Source organism: Triturus cristatus, chromosome 4_2, assembly GCF_964204655.1.
Source record: "Triturus cristatus chromosome 4_2, aTriCri1.1, whole genome shotgun sequence".
Classification (NCBI taxonomy): Eukaryota; Metazoa; Chordata; class Amphibia; order Caudata; family Salamandridae; genus Triturus; species Triturus cristatus.
In genome coordinates this window covers 160,261,338-160,286,282 of record NC_140586.1, presented here as the reverse complement: position 1 = coordinate 160,286,282, position 24,945 = coordinate 160,261,338, and the positions used below count along the sequence as shown (strand labels likewise).

At 46.5% G+C, this 24,945-nt stretch overlaps 1 protein-coding gene across 8 annotated transcripts in view; it reads right to left on the bottom strand.

Moving 5' to 3' along the window:
- Positions 1–24,945, bottom strand: part of STAT2 (signal transducer and activator of transcription 2) — a 574,746-nt gene that overhangs the window by 515,094 nt on the left and 34,707 nt on the right. For 6 of the 8 annotated variants that reach the window (XM_085600898.1, XM_085600897.1, XM_085600895.1 and 3 more), the window contains exon 2: positions 24,650–24,735. The gene's annotated coding sequence lies outside the window, so the exon portion shown is untranslated. Of the gene's footprint in view, positions 1–8,731; positions 8,954–24,649; positions 24,736–24,945 lie in introns of all 8 variants that reach the window. The other 2 variants (XM_085600900.1, XM_085600903.1) reach the window with 1 other exon arrangement.

Genomic DNA, 24,945 nt, shown 5'->3' with positions numbered 1-24,945 from the left:
CACGGGTGTAGATAGGCTGCATTCTCTTGTCATGTGAATAGTTATTTTTGTAGAATAGATTTGCCTTTTTTTTTTTTTTTTTACAATAATACTGTTCTATCAGTAATTATGCATGTGACGTATTTACCTTTAAAAAGGTATATAAATCACTGTGCGTTGCATTGTGATTTGAAGTTCACTTTACAGTTCTGCTAAACTGACCATCCACGTGTGCACGAGCTTATGTTTTATTGCCAAATAAAGTTTTATTTTCTTAATTGCGAAAACAGAGGTGTCATAAAACGTTGCAAAGTGACACTGCACTCCACACAATGAAAAAAAAGAGGAGTATATGATTGCTTTATGTCTTCTAATCATCGCTAGAAACTAAGTAACACAACTTATCCGTTCTATATATATATATATATATATATATATATATATGTACTTTCTTGACTCTGTACCCATTCCCTGACCCGTCAGTCTCTTCCAGACTTTTAAAATGTAAAGCATTTTAGAGAAGATTGAATGTTCACATTAGAAATGAAAAAAAATATATGATTTTATTGTTACCAAGTGATGCAGAGTTCAGTTCGTGTTTGGGGATAAGTTGACTTGCAACACGTAGAACCAGAGACTCCAAGTATGCAAAGGAAAAAAATACTAACATTCCACACTGTTACTCAAGAATGTGAAAACATCCTTCAATCAATACATTTTGCAGTCATGAAGCGAGTGGGCTGCCCATTTAGCCTTCATAATATACTCATCCAGCTCTTAACAGCGGAAAAACAGACGGTTCACTCATAATTTCCACTTGTCATGGCTGCACTACACGGATACGGTGCCAAACCTGCACATGGGTACTATTATTCACATCTATTCAGCAACTGCAGAGCAGTTTGTTATTTACATCTTAATATCATTATTGAAGATTTACATCTGCTTAACTGATTTATCAAGATCCAAACAAAATGTGGGGGATTCAGGAGGCTTGCGCTGCAATTGAGTAGTCGGAGAAATAGTTTTAGACAGCTTTACACCACAGTAGGAAAGGAGATGTGAAGCGAAAGAGCATGGCACACTTGCATTTTTATATGAGAGTATTAAAAATATTCCCTTACTGTAAAGTAAACGATGGTAATGAGGCAGCAAAATCAGTTGGATGAATAATTGCAAGGAGCCTGCAGTTCAAACCGAAGGAAAACAAGCATGGGCAAAGCCAAAAGATGCAAGAGCCATTTGCTTTTCCAATATGTTTTAGCCGCCATGTTATACACCAGCGTGGATGCTTTTCAGCATGGCTAAACGTTATTGGTATAAAGGAGAGTGGAGCGGCATAGAGGGTAGGAAAGTAAAGTGGGGTAGAATGGAGTAAAGGTTTGTAGAGCAGAGTGGCATACAGTGGAGTAGAATGGATTGTCGTAGAGAGGAGTGGTGTAGTGTTTCATGGAGGATCGTAGAGTGCTTCTGGAGTGGCACAGAATGGAGTGGAGAGGCATAGAATGGAGTAGAGTATCAGAGTGGAATGGCACAAAATAGAATAGAGTAATGGGCGTAGAGTAGAGTTTCACGACATGGAGTGGAGGGGCATGCAGTGGAGTAGAGTAGAGTGGAGTACAGTGACACTGAGTGGAATGACGTAGAGTGGCGTAGCATATTGTGGAGTAAACTGTCGCAGAGTGGAGTAGAGTGCTGTAGAGTGGAATGCCGCAGAGTGGCGTGGTGTAGTGTAGAGTGGAGTAAAGTGTCAGTGTGGAGTGGCAAAGCATGGAGTGGAACAGAGTCGAATAAAGTGGCAGAGTGTCATTGATTGGAGTGGCGTAGAGTCACGTAGTGTTGTGGAGTGTCGTAGAGTAGAAAGGCGTAGACTCTTGTGGCAAGACGTAGAGTGAAGTCAAGAGGTCAAGAGTGAACTGCCACAGAGTGTTGAAGAGCTGAGTGGAGTAGAATGTCGTGGAATGGAGTAGAGTTTAATGGAATAGAGGGTCCTGTCGTGGAGGGGAGTGTCAGAGTGGCCTAGAGCGAAGTAGCATAGAGTGCAGTGGTGGAGAATAGACTGGCGTAGAGTGCATTGATTTTGGGTAAAATGGTGTAGAGTGCAGTGACAGTAGAATAGCATGGTACAGCATAGATTGGAGTGGTGTAGAGTGGCATAGAGTGGAAGATTGCAGCGTGGTGTAGAGTGCAGTGGCGTGCACTGTACTGATGCAGAGTAGAGTGGCACAGAGTGTAGTAACAAACAGTGCATTGGTGTCGAATGCAGTTGAATGGCGTAGAGTAGAATGCAGTGGCATAGAGTGCAGTGGTGCCGAGTAGAGCGGTGGAGAGTACAGGGCAGAGTAGTAGGTCTGGGCGTGAAATTCCGCTCTGGTCACGGAGATTTTCCCACTCCGCGTAGCGTAGAGATTTTCTGAGTTTTTTTCCTCACTCAACGTTAAGTAGGCAATCGAGAAAAATCTTACTCCAGACCACCTCCCGGCGAGATTTCTCAACACAGGCGGTCGAGGATAGCCGCTACAGCTCATGTTGAGAAACCTTCCATTTGTGTTGAGGAAGCTGCCGCTCGAGTAGAAAACCTACTTGAGTGACAGAAAGAAGCCACACCCTCTTGCGCTGCACATGGTGCTGTTAGCACTGATTTTCCAGCGTGGGACACACGCCCAGCGCTAAAAATCAGCACGAATGGCACAACCCAATGCACTCCACCGCTTTCGGGACTCCACTTAACACCCCTGATTGTTTGGTCACTTTGCAGAATTCCACGTGGTGGAACTCCACAAACTCCGCCCAGGCCTACAGAGTAGTGTTGTAGGGTGCAGTGGTACAGAGTAGATTGGCATAGAGTGCTGAGACAGAGTGCATTGGTTTTTAGTAAATTTGTGGAGCGTGCAGTGGTGTGGAATAGAGTGGCGTGGAGTGGTACAGCATAGAGTGCAGTAGAGTAGGGCAGAGTGGAGTTGGGTGGCACCAAAAGCAGTGTCATTGAGTGCAGCAGCATAGACTAGATTGTTTCAAAGTAGAGTAGAGTGTTGCAGGTTAGAGTAGAGTGTTGCGGTTAGAGTAGAGTGTTGCAGGTTAGAGTAGAGTGTTGCAGGTTAGAGTAGAGTGTTGCAGGTTAGAGTAGAGTGTTGCAGGTTAGAGTAGAGTGTTGCAGGTTAGAGTAGAGTGTTGCAGGTTAGAGTAGAGTGTTGCAGGTTAGAGTAGAGTGTTGCAGGTTAGAGTAGAGTGTTGCAGGTTAGAGTAGAGTGTTGCAGGTTAGAGTAGAGTGTTGCAGGTTAGAGTAGAGTGTTGCAGGTTAGAGTAGAGTGTTGCAGGTTAGAGTAGAGTGTTGCAGGTTAGAGTAGAATGTTGCAGGTTAGAGTAGAGTGTTGCAGGTTAGAGTAGAGTGTTGCAGGTTAGAGTAGAGTGTTGCAGGTTAGAGTAGAGTGTTGCAGGTTAGAGTAGAGTGTTGCAGGTTAGAGTAGAGTGTTGCAGGTTAGAGTAGAGTGTTGCAGGTTAGAGTAGAGTGTTGCAGGTTAGAGTAGAGTGTTGCAGGGTAGAGTAGAGTGTTGTAGAGTAGAGTGTTGCAGGGTAGAGTAGAGTGTTGCAGGGTAGAGTAGAGTGTTGCAGGGTAGAGTAGAGTGTTGCAGGGTAGAGTAGAGTGTTGCAGGGTAGAGTAGAGTGTTGCAGGGTAGAGTAGAGTGTTGCAGGGTAGAGTAGAGTGTTGCAGTGTAGAGTCGAGTGTTGCAGGGTAGAGTCGAGTGTTGCAGGGTAGAGTCGAGTGTTGCAGGGTAGAGTCGAGTGTTGCAGGGTAGAGTAGAGTGATGCAGGGTAGAGTAGAGTGATGCAGGGTAGAGTAGAGTGATGCAGGGTAGAGTAGAGTGATGCAGGGTAGAGTAGAGTGATGCAGGGTAGAGTAGAGTGATGCAGGGTAGAGTAGAGTGATGCAGGGTAGAGTAGAGTGATGCAGGGTAGAGTGCAGTGGACTAGAGTGGCGGAGAGTGCAGTGATGCAGAGTAGAATGGCACAGAGTGATGAGGTGTAGAATGCACTGGTGCAGAGTAGGTTAGAGTGGTGTAGAATGCAGTGGCGTGCAGTGGAGTGATGCAGGGTACAGTGGCATAGAGTGTAGTGGTGGAAGTGCATTGGTGTAGAGTGCAGTAGAGTGGTGCAGAGTAGAGTGCAGTGGTGGGGAGTAGAGTGGCATAAAGTTCAGAGTTGGAGAGTACAGTATTGCAGAGTAGAGTGTTGTAGAGTGAAGTGGCGAAGAGTGGAGTAGAGTGCAATAGCGTAGAGTGCTGAAGAGTAAAGTAGAGTGGCATAGCGTAGAGTGGGGCAGTAGCATAGAGTACAGTGATGCAGAGTACAATAGAGTGCAGTGACGTAGAGTGCAATGGTGTAGAGTATAGTGGCGGAGAGTGCAGCAGTGCAGAGTAGATTGGCTTAGAGTGCAATGGTTTTCAGTAAAGTGGTGTTGATTTCATTGGCGTAGAGTGCAATTACCGAGTGCATTTGGCATAGAGTGGAGTGGTGCAGAGTTCAGTGGCGCAGAGTAGATTGCTTTAGAGTAGGGTGAAGTGGCATAGGGTGGAGTGGTGCAGGGGAGAGTGGAGTGGTGCAGGGGAGAGTGGAGTGGTGCAGGGGAGTGTGTGGAGTGGTGCAGGGGAGAGTGGAGTGGTGCAGGGGAGAGTGGAGTGGTGCAGGGGAGAGTGGAGTGGTGCAGGGGAGAGTGGAGTGGTGCAGGGGAGAGTGGAGTGGTGCAGGGGAGAGTGCAGTGGTGCAGAGGAGAGTGCAGTGGTGCAGGGGAGAGTGCAGTGGTGCAGGGGAGAGTGCAGTGGTGCAGGGGAGAGTGCAGTGGTGCAGGGGAGAGTGCAGTGGTGCAGAGTAGATTAGAGTGGTGTAGAGTGCAGTGGTGAAGAGTGGCGTACAGCGGAGTGTCGCAGTGTAGATTGCAGTGACGCAGAGTGGGGTGGTGTAGCAAAGTGGAGTAGGGTGGCATGGAGCGCATTGTCAGAGTGCTGTGGCACAGAGTAGATTGTTTCAGAGTAGGGTGGAGTGGTGCAGGGTAAAGTGCAGTGGCGTAGAGGGCAGTGGTTAAATTAGAGCAGCATAGAGTGCAGTGCTGTAGAGTAGAACGGTGTAGAGTATAGTGGCACAGAGTGTAGTAGTACACAGCAGATTGCAGTGGCATAGAGTGACGTATAGTGTAGTGGCGTAGAGACCAGAGGCGTAGAGTAGATTGTTTCAAAGTAGAGTGAAGTGGCTTGGAGTGGAGTGGTGCAGGGTAGAGTGCAGTGGGGTAAAGTGGAATATGCATGGTATGATAGCGCACTGTCATTACAGACAATAAATCCTTAATTGAAATGTCCATTACATTTGCACAGACATACAAATTTACTCATATAATATACCAACCACACACAATATTGTGTGGATATGCCATCACCTAGTGTATTGATTTGTTCTGATCGCAATATAATATTTATTTACACCACACTTCAGAATTACCCAAAAATATCCTTCTGCGCCTTCCCAATTCGATAAATTCTGAAATTTCTGCACAATTCATTAATATACATTTACATTTTGTTGTGTACTAGAAAAACAGTAACATTGTACAGCCTTTCTCCAGGACCCCCCAGTACCCATGCATGATTGTCTCACTTTGAAGTCCGAGAAAGAAAGGTTAACACCAAGCTCCCTCGGAAGACAGATCCTCACATTTAACCTCTGTCTCTAAATGCACAGCAAATGTGACAAGATAAGAACAAGATTTAAAGGCCTGTTTAGAGAAAGGAGCACTACTAGAAGAATACAAGAGGTCCTGCCAAATAGGCTAGGCTCCATGGAAGCGAAGATCTCAAGCTGGACAACCTAAAACAAATAAAGCTAGCAAAAAGAAAGCAAGCAAATATGAGTTCGGAACCACAAAGCCAACGGTTAGCGATGGACGGAATGTATTCCCGGGGAAGCTTTCCGAAAGTCCCAAAGATGTCTTAAGCAAAGGCTTCAACTTAACAAGCATTAGCATAGCCAATAGGTCTCGCCTTTGGGACCTTATAAGTGTTTTGTTTTCCAGCACAATATCCTTGGTGCAACAACATCAAGTGTTGCATGGCTAAACACTTATAAGGTCCCAAAAGCGAGACCTATTGGCTATGCCAATGCTTGTTTTAAAAGTCATGACTAATGCCAGATCTAAAAACAGAGGTGCTATAAGGAGAGACTCAGAAACAGAAATTTATATTAACTGTACACCACAAAACACAAGTATCCTTAGGGGTAAAATTGCACTTAGTACCAAGGTTAATAATTTGTGATGGTACGTGGCCGAACTGGGGGTAAAAATAGAAAATATTATTTAATATATAGAGTCTTGATTTCACTGAGAAACTAGAAGCATAAGAGGTCGAGTCTAAACTAAATACTGGGGAGTCAAATGGCCATAGATTGGACATGCCTGCACTAAATACATTTCGACTTTCCTGTAACAGTTAGAGTGGAATAATAAATGTAACTGTATAGCTGTGGTAAAGTGGAGGCATGCAGTCTGAAAGTTACACTTAGCAAGAAAATAGACCGACTGCTTGCCTTTACGTGGAGCTGACACTACTTCCGCGAGGAAGAGGCCTGCTGCCGAGTTTATGTTGCTACTCTGAGTGGTACTACCCTGTGCTATGGCTGGCATCAATCTAAGACGGGTGGGAATCAAGTAAACACTGTATCCCCACATACACACACAAAAGAAGCAAAAGGCGGCAGTCTGTTAAATACTAAGCTAGGGAATGGAAGCCCCTTTGAATCCTGTGAACTCTAGACACGATAGGCTGGTTTGTTTACAAAATGTTCCGGGCCTGTTCCATCTGTCTCAGCAGTTCGTATTCACTGCTTGGAAATACTGCGCAGAGGTATGAAACTTCCAGTGGGGTTGGGGGGTGCTGTGGGTCAGCGGTATTCACAGAAGACTTCAGATTCGGAAGTTAAAAGAGGGCCGCTTGGAAAAACAATGCGCCAGTCAACGACAGGCCTCGTCTATTAGTGCGCTGTGCCAAGACCTACGCTGTGCTGGGTGCTGAGATTGTAAATATCGCGAAGCTGCCTTCGTGATATTTACCCATGTTGGTTCCACAGACACGCCTACTTTGCATCTCATTAGCGATGCAAAGTTAGGCGTGCTGGAAACGGGAGCAAAATCAGCAAAACACGCGATAGCGTGTCTTTGCTGATAAGGCGATAAAATTATCGCCGCTTTTCGGCCGAAAAAGCGGTGATAATTTGTTATCGATGCATTGTTAATATGCCCCTACATTTGTTGCGCATCTTTGAAATCAACCTCCCTGATTAATAGAGGCTGACATAATAGTAAACAAAAAGGCTGAATAATTTTTGCCGTCAGAGCGACTTTGATTAAGAGAATCTCTCGAAAAATGCAAACAAAACATCAATGCAGTGAAAGCTCAACACTTCAAATAGCAAAAAGATATCATGAAAATGGCTTGCATGGCAGGCTTATAAATTGGAAAAAGTGTGTACTTCGTGAACGATGTGCAGTTGTATCTGTGACACGCATGGAGATATTGCGACCCGCGGGCCGGAGCACATGCTGCAGAGCTGTACTCTGTCACCGGGTGAGCTGCTTCAAACTGAGAATTAATCTTCATACAGCTGAGTAGAATCGGTGTCATCGCGAGAAATATTACAAACCGAGGCCCAGCGTGCAGGTTGTAAAGTTGATCAGTGCCACGGGTTATTACAAAGGAATGATCAGTGTTTATGCTGTTGAGTGGCATCAGGTGAGATACTGAAGACCAGTATGCATGGTGCTACCCTGGAAGTATATAGTGAGGGACATTCTAGAATGAATTCTAGAATGATCACAAGTGTACAAGCTCTGGCCGTATATCACGAGGTATGATATTCGAAAAATTGTAGACTGCTATGCATGCTGTAGTGCTGAATCATAAGGTGAGATTTCTGGAAACTGATGACCTGTGTGCATAGTGCTGCCCAGGAAGCATTTAATGAGGGAAAAATCCTAGAATGAGTATAAGTGAGCATACTCTGGATGTCTATAACGAAGTGAGATATTCTGTGAAATTTACACTGGTGTGTATAATCTGGGGTGTGAATAACTTAATGAGTGAGGGGTGAGTTGTGTGAATGCACTGGGTGAGTGGTGTGCCTTTGTGAGTGCAGGAGGGGTGGTATGCTTTGGTGACTGTAGGGCGAGCGAAGCAGTGTGCATCTGTGAGTGCAGAGTAAGCAGAGCAAAGGGAGAGTGATGTGTCTGTGTGAGTTCCGGGTGAGTGATGTTTCTGTGTGAGTGCAGCTTGAGTGTAGTGTCTGTGTGAGGGCAGCTTGAATGGTATGTCTGTGAGTTCCGGGTGAGTGGTCTGTCTGTGAGCTCTGGGTGAGTGATCTGTCTGTGAGCTCTGGGTGAGTGATCTGTCTGTGAGCTCTGGGTGAGTGATTTGTCTGTGAGCTCTGGGTGAGGGGTGTGTCTGTGAGTTCAGAGTGAGTGGTGTGTGAGTGCAGGGAGAGGGGCGTTTCGATTCAAGCTCGCTCACACTTAATTTTTACCACAAAGCTTTCTGCCTCACCACTTTTAAAATTCACGAGCCGCCACTGGTAGTATGAGATCACCCTCTGCACTTTGCTGTGAAATAGGGTCCCGCCAAAAGCCCTTGCAGATTCTCAAAATCAAGTGGGAAGATGCCTGTATGGAGCTTGCAAACTTTCATAATAAGCTATACCAGTATGCTGTACGAACTTGTGTTGGAACTGTACACTTATGCAAGCTGTTTCTGTCTTTCCCTCAGTTTCTGGAAGATGTCATAGGAAGAGTCTTCTGTTGTTATCGAGGCCTCTTTCAGTTCAGAGTTGCTTGTGTTCCAATGGAAAATTCAAAGACATTGATTGTGGAGAATTCATCATCACTCTTCTCTCTATAAGCAGTTGCGCTTATGCACAACTCTGTTATGAGGTGTGAATTCTGTTGGGTACAAGCAGAGATGATTGGTCTAAGTGCCATGTTGATTAGCAAGCAAATTATTCTTAATCAATTACTGTTACTTCTACATTCCTCTTGCCTATACTTTGTTCATCCTTTACTAACTACTGCATTAACTAAACATGTTCTAATTATTACCAAATTATTACACAGTCTCCTCAATGGGACGCTTGTTTCTCAGCTACACAAGTGGTGACCACGCTGACGTGGCATGGCCTGCATCGGCATCTGGTGACCAGAGCAGTTGTCTGTCAGGCCATGCCCCGGGCAAAACAACAACAAGCAGGAAGTGGGATAAGGGAGGGGGTAGGGGAGAGAGGCACGCAGGCTGGCAAATGGTGAGCACTTTCGCGGCCGCTTTGATGTTCTCAGTGGCCGCGCGGCTACTGAGAACATCAAAGCGGCCGCGAAATGATCACTTAGGCTGCCAAATGGTGCGCGCGCCTGGCGCACATGCACTGTATTTGGAGGCCTGAAAGCACTAGTTTGCACTTCCAAATCCCCCCGTTTACTAAAGCTCTCGCGAGAGCGGCGCTAAAGCGCTGGCTCAGGCGAGACCTAAAAATCACCGGTGTTTGAGGCAAATGGTAAATAGGGCAGAACATTAGTGAAACAATCTCAAAATTGCGGTCTACTGACCGGTAATATAACCCCTGTTTTGGACTCACTGGAATGACTCCAACCCCAGGGTACTTAAGTACATTAAAAAAACACACGCACACAGACATCTTAAACGCTTAAAGCTAAGTACCCCAAGCTCCCAGGCCCAGAAATTAACCAACTCTGGGGTGGGGGAAACAGTGAAATGTGACAAGCACCAAGTCCTTCATACTGGAAATTCCCTGTCAGAGAAAGGGCTATTGAGAGAAAAAAACACGTCTGGAAATAGCAGTGTGGTTAGGAATTTCCCTCTAGACCATTGTAGAATGACCATCTCTCTGTTCTCTTAAAAAAAAAAAAAAAACATTTTAAAGATTACTTTTTTTTAAAATGATGTAAACTCCGGATTAACGCAAATGCTTCTTTCTGCAAAAACTGATCATAATACTCCCACACTGTTTATATGATTTCTCCTTCAGAGCGTTGTATAACAGGTCGAATGTTATTATAATCAATTTTTTACCTCATTGACATTAACTTTCATAGAAAGTGTTTCTAAAAGGATTTTTATAAAATGTGCTTCTTATATGGAAAGTGATGCCCAGTAATAAAGTCAATGTTCCAAATACAATTGATTGATTATGAAACAAAAGCAAAGAAGATCAAAGAGATTGTTAAAAAAAGACGATTTCCTTAATTGTGATTCAGTGGTGGCAACGCAGGAAACAGGGCATAAATGCAGTGAATAAATAGGTGAGGTGAAGGTTTGAAGAAGCAATACAAAAACTAACATCCGAATGGAGAAGGTAAAGGTGTACGAAAATGACTTAATTACAGAAACATTCCAACAATAAGTAACTTAACAAGCTGATGTTTCGGCTACACAGCAGAATGGGCGGAGTTTCCTCAAGACAAACTGCAGAACCAATAGCCAGCAATAATTTCTAGATTGTATAAACAATCCCAGGTTATGGCTTAAAGTGATTAATGATGGATGTGTCAGAAGATGTTACAAAGTGACACTGCACTCCACACAAAGAAAAAAGAGTAGTATATGACTGCTTTATGCCTTCGAATCATCGCTAGAAACCAAGATGCACACAACTCATTTGTTCTTCTGCAAAAAGAAAACATATATTTTCGTGACTCTACACTCATTGCCACTCACTCCCTGACCCCTCAGTCTCTTACCACCTTTCAAAATGTAAAGCATTCTAGAGAAGATTGAATGTTCACATTAGAAATTAAAAAAAATATGATTTTGCTGCTATCAAGTGATGCAGAGTTCGGTTCTTGTTTGGGAATACATTGAGTCGGAACATGAAACAGAGGCTCTAAGTATGCAAAGTAAATAAAAAATACTAGCATTCCACACGCTGTTACTCAAGAAGGTGAAAGAACATCCTTCAATCAATCCTTTTGCAGTCATGAAGCGACTGGGCTGCCCATTTAGCCTTAATAATATACTCATCAAGCTCTTAACAGCGGAAAAACAGACGGTTCACTCATAATTTCCACTTATCATGGCTGCACTACACGGATACTGTCCCAAACCTGCAAATGGGTTCTATTATTCGCGTCTATTCTGCAATTACAATGCAATCTCAGTTGCTTCATCAGACAGAAAAATTAAAGTGTATCACACCAGAAGTATCTCAGCAAACGTTAGTAGGAATTAAGATTTTTCCTACTGCATGTATAGCTATTGACATCTTAATATCACTATTGCAGATTTACATCGGCTTACTTGATTGATCAAGATGCAAACAAATTTAGCGGATTCGGGAGGACTTCACTGCAACGGAGTAGTCGGAGCAATATTTTTAGACAGCTTTAGACCACAGTAGGAAAGCAGTGGCGGCTCCTCCGCTAAGGCAGTGGAGCAATGCCCCACTGCGCAAAAAGGAAAAGTAAAATGACAATAACGTATCGTTATTGTCATTTTGTTTTTTAGGTCTCGCCTGAGCCAGCACGCATGCGTTGCTTTGCGAGACTTCTAGTAATCACTTTCAACTCGGACCATACACTCGTGCATGTGCTTTTTTTTTTACTCACACGCTATTGGCCTTTGCGTGCATCTTTCTAAGAAAGACAGCACGCAATTAGCCAAAGGCGGGTGCATGTCCCGCCTTCTCTCTCCCCTGGCCTAGGGAGCGAGCAGCAGCGCGGTCGGGTGCAAGCTGCAAACCTCACTTTCCTTGCTGTGCGCGCGCACCGCGCTTGTTCTTTCTGTCAATTAAAATGACGTCTCTCTCGCGTTCCTCGCTAATCTCTCACTTTCGATTTTTATTCCACTAGTTTTCAGTCTCTAAACCTCCCTGCATTTTTTCTGTCTTCGTGCCTTTCTTTATTCTGCCTAATTACAAGCTTCATGTTTCTTTCTCTCTCGCCTCATTTCCAAGCGAATTTGGTCTCCCATTGTCTGTGCCCGTGTCTTTTCATTTCCCTTCCTCCACTCCCTCTCTCACCCCAAGGTACCCCCTCCCGTTCTTTGTGCTCAGGTGGGGGATGGGGCTTCAGGACAGGTGTCTGTAACGTGCCCGTGTGGGGACATGAAATTAGAGGCAGATGGACATCTCCCCGCCCACCATCACCATAGCAACAGCCACTCCCCTGAGCGAGCCTTGCTGTATATGGTACTGCTGACAGCTCGTGTTGCACTGAAAGGGAACCTCGTGCATGGCTTGGCACACTCAATGAGGATAGGGGCTTTGCCAAAGGAGGAGGTGGTGGCACCATATGATTGGCTGCCTCAAGCGATCACAGTGAGTGAGAGCATGGTATGCAGCGTGACGTCAATGCGCTGACGACGCTCTCATTAGGAATCCGGTCCCCCCTGGCACTGTCTATAGGGGTAAAGGACAGATGAAGGCAACATGGACAGCTTGGCACCCCCTGTGTCGGTCTGACACTTGTGAGTGTCCATCTACCAATCAGCGTAGCATAGACAATTGAAATATGACGGGCGCCTGCTGTTTGCAAAAATTCTAAGGACAGTGCTTTTTAGATAGTTTTATTAATTTGATTATCTGCTTTAAAAATTTGTCTGAACGAACAGATATTTTGTTCATTAGGGTGACTAGGTAGGTCCAGACGGGCTGTTTACTGTATTTTTAAGTACAATTAGAATGTGTTTATGGGACATTTTGCGATGTTGAATGAATATGCTACTTACCAGTATGCATCTGTTCTTGGCATGTAGGGCTGCTGACATTCATATCTGTGCATAGATCGCCGCCTAGTGTTGGGTCCGGATGTTTGCACGTTGTTGTCCTGGAAGAGTCTTCGAAGTATCCTTGGATAGGTGACTCCTCCCCTGGACTACAGTGCGCATGGGCATCCTCTCCATCCTCAGATTGTTTTTCGCCATTGTGGCAGTGATGGAGTAGATACAGAAAGTGATGGCCATGCTTGCAGTAATTCTGAGAGCTGCAGCTGCGACAGGCGCCGGGGAGGAGGGAGGGCGATATGAATGTCAGCAGCCCTACATGCCAAGAACAGATGCATACTGGTAAGTAGCATATTCAGTTCGAGGCATGTGGGCTGCTGAATTCATATCTGTGCATAGAATACATAGCAGTGCCCTCTATTGGCGGCGGCTACCCGTGCCAGCTGCAGCGGTCTGAAAAAGTGTTTTGAGAACAGCCTGTCCTACAGCTGCCTGCTGTTTTGACTGCACATCTACGCAATAGTGTTTTGTAAATGTGTGTGTAGTGGACCATGTGGCTGCTCTGCATATATCATGCAGGGGAATATTTCCTAGGAAGGCCATGGAAGCCCCCAACTTACGTGTTGAGTGGGCTCGTGGTGGAATAGTTAATGTGCGTTTTGCTTTTTGATAACAGATTTGAATACACTTAACTATCCATCTGGCTATCCCTGCTTTGGAGATGGCGTTACCTTTGTGGTGTGGGGCAAAGGCAACGAACAGTTGTTTTGTCTTCCTGAAGGGTTTAGTCCTATCGATGTAGTACATGAGGGCCCTCCGTACATCTAGTGTATGTAGTGCCCTTTCTGCAACAGTTTGTGGGTTTTGGAAGAAAACTGGCAGTTCAATAGTCTGATTCATGTGGAACTGCGATATAACTTTGGGCATGAATTTGGGGTTGGTACGTAGTACGACCCTGTTGGCGTGAACCTGTATAAATGGCTCTTGAACGGTTAGTGCCTGGAGTTCACTAACTCTTCTTAGGGAAGTGATCGCTACAAGGAAGGCCACTTTCCAGGTAAGGAATTGAATCTCGCATGAGTGCAGAGGTTCAAAGGGTGGACCCATCAGGCGTGTGAGGACCAAGTTGAGGTTCCACATTGGAGCCGGTGGGTGGCTTGGTGGAATGACTCGTTTGAGTCCTTCCAAGAATGCTTTGATGGCAGGCACTCTGAATAGAGAGAGGTGCTGCCTGGTTTGCAGATAGGCTGAGATTGCGGTCAAATGGACACGTATAGAGGTGTACGCCAGATTGCATCGATATAGGTGTAAGAGGTAACAGATGATGTTTTGGATGGATGCGTCCAGCGGGTTGATGTCATTATTACCGCAATAAATGACGAACCTTTTCCATTTGGCTGCATAGCAAGCTCTGGTAGTGGGTCTCCTGGCCTCCTTGATGATGTCCATACAGTCAGGTGGCAGGTTGAGATAGCCAAACTCTAGGACTTCAGGAGCCAGATCGCCAGGTTCAGCTGTTGCGGATCTGGGTGCTGAACCTCTCCATGGTTCTGCGTCAAATGCGCGGGTTTGATCCGCAGCCTTTGATGCGGCACCACGGAAAGTTCGAGGAAGGTGGTGTACCACGGCTGGCGTGCCCACGTGGGAGCAACTAGGACGAGTGTCAGGGAGTGTTGTCGGAGTTTGCGAGCCACCAGCGGTATCAATGGCGCTGGGGGAAAAGCGTACGCAAATCTGCCGGACCAGTTCATCCATATCGCATTGCCCTGCGACTGCGGATGTGGGAATCTGGCGGCGAAGCTTTGGCATTTTGCGTTTTCGCTTGTCGCGAATAGGTCTATCTCCGGATGACCCCACTGCTGGAAGTACGGTTGGAGTACTGATGGGTGTAACTCCCACTCGTGCATCTGGTGGCTGTGTCTGCTGAGCAGATCCGCCATCTGGTTGTCCTTGCCAGGGAGGTGTTCCGCCATGAGGAACATGTTCCTATGAATGGCCCACTTCCACATGCTCTGAGCCAGATGAGACAACTGTGGAGAGTGTGTTCCTCCCTGTTTCTGTATGTAGTACATTGCGGTCATGTTGTCCGTCCGGATCAACACGACCTTGTTGCATAGATGTACTTTGAATGCCTTCATGGCTAGGAAGATTGCCATCAGTTCCAGAAGGTTGATGTGCAACTTCTTTTGTTGTATTGTCCATAGTCCCTGCACTGTGTAGTGGAGTACATGAGCTCCCCATCCCTGGAGAGACGCGTCCGCTGTCAGAACTATCTGTGGGACAGGCTCTTGGAATGGTCGGCCCTTGCAAAGGTTTTGTGGATTTCACCAATGCAGAGAGTTGTATGCCCGACCACTCACCAACACTAGGTCCTTCAACTGTCCTTGAGCCTGATTCCACTGACGTGCTAGGCACTCCTGAAGTGGGCGCATATGTAATCTCGCGTGCGGGACTATGAAGATGCAGGAGGCCATCATGCCTATCAACTGCATAAACACTCGCGCTGGAAGTGAGTGATTGGGTTTGAACTTGGATATCAGCAGTTGTATGCTGTTGATCCTCACTAAATTTGGCTGAGCTGTGGCCGCCAGAGTGTCTATAGTCGCACCTAGGTACTGTTGTACGTGTGCGGGCTGGAGATGGGACTTTGGGTAATTTAGTGAGAATCCCAGACTGTGAAGAAGGTGAATGGTGCGGGACATGTGGCTTGCACATTGCTGGGCTGACTTCGCTTGAACGAGCCAGTCGTCTAGGTAGGGGTAGACGTGTATATGCTGCCTCCGTAGATGTGCTGCCACCGTAGCTAGGCACTTCGTGAAAACCCTGGGCGCTGTTGTCACGCCGAAGGGAAGGACTTTGAACTGATAGTGCTGCCCTTGAACAGTGAACCTGAGGTATTTTTTGTGTGAGGGGTGGATGGGTATGTGAAAGTACGCATCCTTGAGGTCCAGTGTGGCTAGGAAGTCTCCCTGCTTGAGAAGCGGAAGGACTTGCTGTAGAGTGAGCATGTGAAAGTGCTCTGAAAGAATGTACTGGTTCAGGGGTCTCAGGTCTAATATAGGTCTGAGCGACCCGTCCTTTTTTGGAATTAAGAAGTAGAGGGAGTACACTCCCGTACCCTGCTCGTGGGTGGGTACGACCTCTATAGCGCCTTTTAGAAGCATACTTTGCACCTCTTGCTGTAAGAGCGTTAAGTGCTCTGAGGACATAGGACGGCTTCTTGGTGGTATTGTGGGTGGAGTGGAGGTTAACTCCAGACAGTAACCGTATTTTACAATATCTTTGACCCACCTGTCCGTGGTGATGGAGTTCCACGTGGACAGGAACCTTTGTAGCCTTCCCCCGACAGGTGTTATGTGGTCGGGAGGAAGGGAGAGGGCGTCACTGCTTGTTCTCGGGGGAGGACCTGGTGTTGCCGTAGCCACGTCCTCTGCCCTTTGTACTGGAGCCACGATATCCACCTCGGGTGTTTTTATCGTAGGTGGTCTGTGTATTGCCTTTGTTATATGTTTGTTGTGACCCCTGTCCTCTACCTGCTCCCTTGTTTCCGGGGCGACGAAAGGAGCCGCTCCGAAAGGACTGAGTTTGTAGGGCGCCCATGGACTTTGCAGTGTCCGTGTCCTTTTTTATCTTTTCGAGGGTGGTGTCAACCTCTGGCCCGAATAAATAGTCGGGGTTGACGGGCTGGTTGAGTATATTGTTTTGTACCTCAGGCTTGAATCCTGAGATCCGTAGCCAGGCATGTCGTCGCAGCATGACGCTTGTGTTTATGGCTCTGGCAGCCTTGTCTGCAGCATCTAGTGCACATTTGATGGAAGCATTCGTGAGTAGCTGTCCTTCTCTGATGAGCATTTCTGCGCCTTCCTTGAACTGGTCAGGGAGATGTTGGAATATTTGCTCCAGTGTGTCATAGTGCGCTCTATCATAGCGAGCAAGGAGCGCTTGAGTGTTGGCTATGCGCCATATGTTGGCAGCTTGGGCGGCAACTCGCTTGCCAGAGGTCTCTAACACCTTGGACTCTTTGTCCGGGGGAGGAGCGTCACCTGTCGTTTGCGAGTGTGCCCTCTTGCGTGCATTCGCTACGACGATGGAGTCGAGTGGTAATTGGCCTCTGATGTAAGTAGGATCCCCAGGTGCTGATCTGTATTTCTTATCAATCCTGGGGTTTATCACTCGTGCCCTGGTGGGTTCCTTGAAAATGTCCTTGGCTGGTTTGAGGACCCCCTTCAACATTGGCAGAGTCTTTACATGTCTTTCTGAGGATGCAAAGGTGTCCATTAGAAAGTCATCTTCGATGGTATCAGAGTGAAGCTGTACCCCATGGTTATTTGCAGCACGTTCAATAAGAGCGTTGAACGCCGCAGTATCCTCCGTAGGAGATGTTTTTGCCCCATAGAGTTGTGGGTCCTGTGCATCGAGAGGTGCACTGGGGTCTGCAGGGTCGCCCCAAGTTTGATCAGGGTCCTGCTGGTCATCAGGGTCTGTGTCTACATGGTAGGGGACTTGGTCATCCATGTAGTCCTCCAATGCATCCTAGAGGCGGCCGTGGATTTTTTCGGCGCCGGCGGTTCATCGAGTCGAGGTGCGGAGATCACCGTCTAAGTCTTCGATACGTGAGGCTTAGGTGTCGTCGAGGGAGCGATGCGAGACGCAGCAGGCGGTACGGCCCTCGGTGTCGTTGGTGCCGGTAGCCGAGCAGGTTTGTCGGTGCCGATGGCCTTTTTCCGTTTGTCGACTCCGACGTCGCCCGCTTCAAGTTCGGCACCGAAGTCTCTCTTGGTGCGGTCGGTGCCGACGCGTTGCGCTGGCGTCGAAGGCGTGGAAGGCCTCGATCCGACCAGCGCCACTTTCAGTTTCGGTTTCGGAGGAACCGGAGCAGCTTTCGGTTTCGGTTTTGCGGTAGGGAAACCAGCTGGTTTATGCAGTAATGGCTGCCGCTGAACGTCCGAGGCCGGGCCCGAGGGCGGGGCCGAAGAACTACGGGATGGGTCTCGGGTAAGGCCCGAAGGCGATCCCTCGACCGGAGCCATAGGCTGTGGCACTGGTGTTTCTTCGGTTTGAACAGGTAGGCCTTGTTCATCATTGGAGCTACTCTCTTCGGCCCCTAAGGCCTCCTCGTCGTCTCCTACCTCGGTGTCGTCTTCACCTCTGTGGAAGAGTGACTCGTCTACCTCGTCCGATCCGGGTTCGTGTTCGGAAACGGGACTGGAGGGCAAGACTTCTAATTCCTCGACGTCTTCGGCCTCGTCGAAGATGTCTGTTGGGGCCGGTGCCGCGTGCTGCGCCTCGAGTCTCGCCGCTCGTCGATTCCGTAGAGTCTTCTTGGAACGGAACCGGGCACAGGCCATGCATGTCGATTCGTCGTGGTCCGGCGAAAGGCATTTGTTGCACACCGGATGGACGTCGATGTGTGGGTACTTCGCATTGCATACCGGACACCTTTTGAATGGCGTCCTCGATTCCATCGTCGAAGTAGTCGATGGACAGGTAAATGCGAAAAAAGTCGGTGCTGAAAGTTAGTAAACTAACAAGATTGTATCGAAACCCGATCGATAAACAGTACCGACGCAAACTAAAGGCCTTTTGGCCTCGACAAAATATTTTCCTAACTTGAGCTAAGATAGCACATCCGAACCCAATGGCGGAAAAAAACAATCTGAGGATGGAGAGGATGCCCATGCGCACTGTAGTCCAGGGGAGGAGTCACCTATCCAAGGATACTTCGAAGACTCTTCCAGGACAACAACGTGCAAACATCCGGACCCAACACTAGGCGGCGATCTATGCACAGATATGAATTCAGCAGCCCACATGCCTCGAACAAATACGTGAATCATTGGCTTGTTTTTCCAATTCAGTTGACCTGTTCAGTAATACGTCATTGTTAATTGGCTGCCCGTCAGGCTGATCGTTACCTGCAGAGAACCCCTTATGTCAGTATATTGCCCTGGCACGTTGCCACTGCCTGTGATGGCATGCTACCAGTCATGGTGACAAAAAGCTTGGTTTCTTCTGAGCAGCTGGTACTCCCTGTGATGGCATGGCACCAGGGAGGGCACCACTCTAAAGAGCTTGACTTGCCCTGGCAGGTTGGCACTGCCTGTGACGGCAAGGAACGAGCGAGGGTGGCATACAGCATGACTTCCCCTGGCACATTGGCACTGCCTGTGATGGCAAGGTACAAGTGAGGGTGCAAGGTTGGCACCACCTGTGATGGCAAGGTACGAACGAGGGTGGCATAGAGCATAGCTTCCCCTGGCAGGTTGGCACTGCCTGTGATGGCAAGGTACAAGCGAGGATGGCAGGTTGGCACTGCTTATGATGACAAGGTACGAGCGAGGGTGGCATAGAGCATGGCTTCTCCTGGTAGGTTGGCACTGCCTGTGATGGCAAGGTATGAGCGAGGGTGACATACAGAAGGGCTTTCCTTGGCAGGTTGGCTCTGCCTGTGATGGTACAGTACGAGTGAGGATGGCAGGTTGGCACTGCTTGTGATGGCAATGAACTGCAACCCAGCACGCTGATGCCTTTGCCTCTCATCACACTGACGTAGCCTCAAACCGCCTTGGCAGAGCTTCATTTATACCAATGGTGGTCTAGATAAAATATCTTTGTTATTTTTCAACGAATTCTGAACCTCTACCCTTTCGACCCGCAGCCAAACAGACGACGAGATACTGGTATGCTATTGATTGCAGGCACACATGTGCAACATTTACATTTTAACACAATAGTAATGTTATTGTTATGCTGCTTACATTTTCTCTGAAGATACTTTTCCTTTTTTCGTAGTAAAAGCGCATTATATTTTAGATTAAATTTATGCTTTAATACTAGAGCTCAGTCTGTGAATACAGGGATGGACACAGGTGGCACAGAATGCCTACTTGGCTACAGGTTTTCTGCTGCGTTTCTCCTGCCTGCACGCGCTGCACCATAATCTATGTTGAAGGCTCTTTGGTGAAATTTGTGAACTGTAGTTAATGTGAGGGGAATGATAAACTTGTGGAACCAGCAAAAGGCAAATGTTTTCTTTTGCCTTGCAACTCTGAAGATAAATATTTTTTGTGAACATAAATGGATGACAAATATATGTGGCTACCGAATGAATTATTCTCAGACATTTGACTGTTTTTGAATCTGTCTGCTCTTTTGAAATAAACTCAATTCTACCTTAGTAGAGAAAGTGTTTTTGAAATATGGAATCGTTAACAAAGTATATAAAGAGGAAATAATGATCTGTTTCTTCTCCAAATGGTTACCATTTCTGCACTTCGTACGCTGCACCCTTGATTGCACCTAAGGAGAACTCATATTCCACCTATGTGGGAGTTTGGCAAAGAGAGAACTGGACAAGCAAATTTGCCCTATATCTTTACACTGCCCTCTAACTCCTCGTAGTCATTCAACTGAGGGAAGGCCTCTCAAGCCCACACTCCTTTGAACGATTAAGTCTTTGCCAATAATAAAATATTTATAATCTATTTTATTGTTATTCTGTTCTTTCACTCTTCAGTGCGTACACGACAGATGAAAAACCCATCCTTCTTTGATTTATAATCAGTTCATCATTTTACTTAACTGAGTAAGTTGATGTCCTAGATTGCCTGTCCATAACCTGATTTTTTTTTCTGCATAAAGGTACATGTAATTTTTAAATAAAAAAAATACTGACAAACTTTTTTTACAGTTATTAATGCATAATAGTGGATGCTCAGTACTAGCCGACACAAACTCCCTTGAAAAGGCCTTCAACTACACTAAAACAGTAATTTGCTACAATTGGGTAGTTAATTTACATTTACAAGACACTTTACAAAGTATTACTTATGGAGCACTCATATTCAGCAAAACTAATAACACCTCCCAAAGGCGAGACCTATTGGCTATGCCAATGCTTGTCCTATTACATGCTGTCAGCAGCCTGTGTGGGGTGGGGCTGGTCAGGGGAGGAGTTGTGTGCACACCCAAAGTGTGCATGAACTCTTTGGCCGGCCCTCTTGGGCAGACCAAACAGTTCATGCACACTTTGCATGTTTCTATCAGGGGAACATGCACACGCACCCTGTTCCAGTCTGAGCACCGATCCATGGTGCTCAGACCAATCAAAACGCTGCATTGCAGCGTTGTGTTTGGCTCAGGGGAGCCTGTGTGCGCGGTGCTTCATGCTGCCACCGGACTGCAGAAAGGAAGAGGAGGTGGCATCGGGCAGGACGGCTGTTCCGTGGTAGGTGGTTTTTTGGTAATTAACCGCCCCCGCCGCACCACTCCTATCCGGTAGCAGCCGCAACTGTAGGAGTGGAGATGTGAAGCAGAATAGCATGGTACACTAAGACCACATTTAGTGCTTTGATCAAAGGTTAAAAAGTAAGCATACTTTTGTTTTTTAAACTGTCAAGTAAATGATGGTAATGAGGCAGCAAAATCAGTTAGATGATTAATTGCCAGTAGCCTGCAGTTCAAACCAAAGGAAAACAAGCATTGGCAAATCCATTCGTTCTCACCTATGCAAGAACTATTGACTTTGTCAATCTGTTTTAGCCATGTTATACACCAGCGTGGCTACTGTTCGGCTTGGCTAAAAAGTTGATGGCATAAAGGAGAATGGTATGGCGTGGAGTGAAGTAAAGTGTTATACAATGGAGTAAAGTGTTGTAGAGAGGAGTAGAGTGGCAGAGAGGAGTAGAGTGGCAGAGAGGAGTAGAGTGGCAGAGAGGAGTAGAGTGGCAGAGAGGAGTAGAGTGGCAGAGAGTGGAGTAGAGTGTTGTATATTAGAATGTCGTAGAGAGTCATGGAAGGCTGTAGAGTGTCGAGGAGTGGCATAGGATGGAGTAGAGTGGCATAGAATGAGTAGAATAGCATAGAGGCGTGGAGTGGAGGCGCGTGGAGGGGGCATGAAGTGGAACACGAGTGGAGTAGAGTGAAATGTCAAAGTGGAGTGTCACAGTGAAGTAGAGTGGAACTCAGAGGGATGACGTAGAGTGGAGTAGCACTGAGTGGAGTAAAATGCCGTAGAGTGTTGTACAGTGTAGTGGATTGCCACGTAGTAAAGTAGAGTGGTGTAGTGTAGAGTGGAGTTAAGTGTCAGAGTGGAGTGGAAAAGCATGGAGTGGCAAAGTGTGGAGGGGCATAGAGTAGAGTGAAGTGGCACGGAGTGTCAGACTGGAATGGCACAGAATTGCATAGTATCGTAGATAGAATGGCGCAGAGTGGAAAGGTGCAGAGTATCGTGGAGGGACGTAGAGTGGGAGGTCGTAGAGTGAAGTCGAGTGGCCTTGTTGAAATGGCGCAGAGTGTCGTAGAGTTGGGTGTCATAAAGTGGAGTAGAATGTCTTAAAGTGGAGAGGCAAAGAATGGAATAGAGTTTAATGGAGTAGAGTCCCAGACTGGAGGATCGTGATGTAGAGAGGCCTACAGTGAAGTGGCGAACAGTGAAGTGGCAGAGTGTTGCAGAGTAGATTGTAGAGTGCACTGGTGCAGAGGACATGGAGTGCATTTGTTTTGAGTAGAGTAGAGTAGAGTGCAGTGACAGAGTGGAGCGGCGCAGCGTAAATTGGAGTGGTATGGAATGGCGCAAAGTAGAATAGTGCAGAGTAGAGTGAAGTGGCATGGAGTGGTGCAGGGTAGAGTGGAGTGGTGCAGAGTAGGGTAGAGGGGCGTAGAATGCAGTAATGTAGAGTAGAGTGGCATAGAGTAGATTAAAGTGGTGTAGAGTGCAGTGATGTACAGTGGAGTGATGCAGAGTGGTGTAGAGTGTAGTGCTGAAAAGTGCATTGGTGTAGACTGCAGTAGAGTGGGGCAGAGTAGTGTATATTGGTCTAGAGTGCAGTGGTGCAGAGTAAAGTGGAGTGATGCAGCGTAGATTGCAGTGGCATATAGTGGAGTGGCGCAGAGTGGAGTAGGGTGGCATAGAGTGTGGTATCAGAGCGAAGTGGGGTAGAGTAGATTGTTTCAGAGTAGAGTGGAGTGGTGCAGGATAGAGTGGAGCGGTAGAGTGTAGTGGTATAGAGTGGAGTTGAATAAAGTGCAGTGCCGTAGGATGCAGTGGTGCAGAGTGGAATGGCCTAGAGTGCAGTGGTGTAGAGTACAGGGGCACAGAGTGGAGTAATGCAGAGTAGAGTGGTGTGTAGTGCATTGGTGTACAGTGGTACAGAGTAGAGTGGTGTAGAGAGCAGAGTGGCATACAGTATAGTGGTGCAGAGTAGTCTAGAATGGCACAGAGTGCAATGGCATAGAGTGTTGAAGAGTAGAGTATAGTGGCATTGAGTGCAGTCGTATAGATTAGATTTGCGCAGCGTGCAGTAGTGTAGAGTGCACTGTAGCATTGGACATTCAGCGGGTCCACCGAGACCCATATAAAAGAAATTCTGCTAAATCTAAGCCAAGAAGGATCATGGTTAATTTCTTAACATATTCCTTAAAAGAAAAAATCCTATCCTCAGCCCTCAAAGAAGGCACAGTTAAATGTAGTTCTTTTTCTAGCCCATTCTCGTTCTCAATCAGGTCTGATATATCTCATATCACTGCCACAAAACAGTGGGAGCTGGGTAAAAGAATGAAGATTTTGACTTCACTAGGGGCTAAGGTCCAACTAAGGTTTCCGGCATCCCTTCGAATAATGTGGTATAATCACATGTATAATTTTCGACAGACTGAGGAGGTAGATGCCCTTATTGAGAAAATCAGATGGGGGAGTGAGATATAGACTAGGGAGGGGTGGCATGAAGGTTTTACTTTTAAGTACAGTATATACCATAATGGTTGTAATGGATATCTTGCAGGCTCTTGGGAGGTTGTTATAAAATGTTTCTTTTTTTGTTAGCATCAAGGGACCTCGCCCATAGGGCTCATGCCCGGAGGACCAGGGGGGGGTTCCCATGGGTATAAGGGGTACACAAGGGGTTGTGAGGGGGGGTGGAAGGGGGAGCACGGGAAGGGAAGCATGGGGAAAAAATAAAAATGTCCTCAATCACAGATTCGTGTTAGTAACCTTATCTTCGATAGGATAATGGAAGGGAGAAACTGGGGAGCTAGGTTTGAGTCGCGGCTTCGGCTCAACATCCTGTGATTCTTAGCAAATTGCCTAATCCCCCGTGCCTAAACAAACAAAAAAAAAACAAATGTAACATTGTGCAATATACTATCCCAATGCCTAAATAAAATACAAACAAAAAACACCATGAATGTAACATAACTGGTGCTTTTGTAAAGCGCTCGAGTTTGCACTATATAACACTGCAAAACAAAGTATATACAACACTGGGGCGTGAGCAACATAGAGAAGGGGGTAGGTGGGAGTGGAAAGAAGCACATGGAGGAGTGTGAGGGGGAGGAAAGAAATAGTACCTCAATCACAGTGCAAGCAGGGGACGGCCACTAATTAAGTGGAATCAATCTGTGCTTGGTCCATGCTCCAGGAAGGAAAGAGAAGTGACGGTTTAGCCTATGCTAGCCAATAAAGAGGCACCAAAGAAGAGTGACAAAGAAGCCCATGAATGGTAGGCAATGGGCGGGCTGCAATCCCCTTGCTATACACAATAGTCTTGCAAGTGAGAGCGCATGTGCAAGTAGCGCATGCAATGTCGCATGTTCGACCTAAAAAAAATAGCCATTGTCTCAAAACAGCATTTAAGTTTTATCGAACTACTGACAGCTTTCAACAAATTGACAATATTTCTAACCCCAAACTACAGTCTGCAGTGCCTTTATACAAGGGCTATCAAGGTAAACCCTGCTGCCAGCAATGGGAGTCACCCCCAGGAAGATGTGACCATGCAAGTTTACACCAATCCTTCCCAGAAGCTCAACTTAGAAGCTTTGGGTAGCACTGTAAGAGTTCAACAACACGACAGAGCATAATAAATGGAAAAATACAAGTATGAGAGACAGTAAGTCATAGTGATGCTTACCTTAAGACAATATTCCAATTCCTTTTCTTACGACATGATGCTGTGGCTAGTCTGACAGGTTTCAACACAGATTTCTCCCTGGAATCCTAGAAGTAACAAATCCTGTTACATGATAAATATACATTTAAATACAATTACTTTCTTTGCACCTTATCATTCACAATGGGTTTAAGGGGTGGGATTCATGAAGGTGGACACTGACATGCAGGTTTACAATCCCACTTCAAGTACTGGAACGTGATGCATGACAAGGGCTTTACTTTTCCAAGACTTTCGAAAGGTCTGTCCCTTGTATT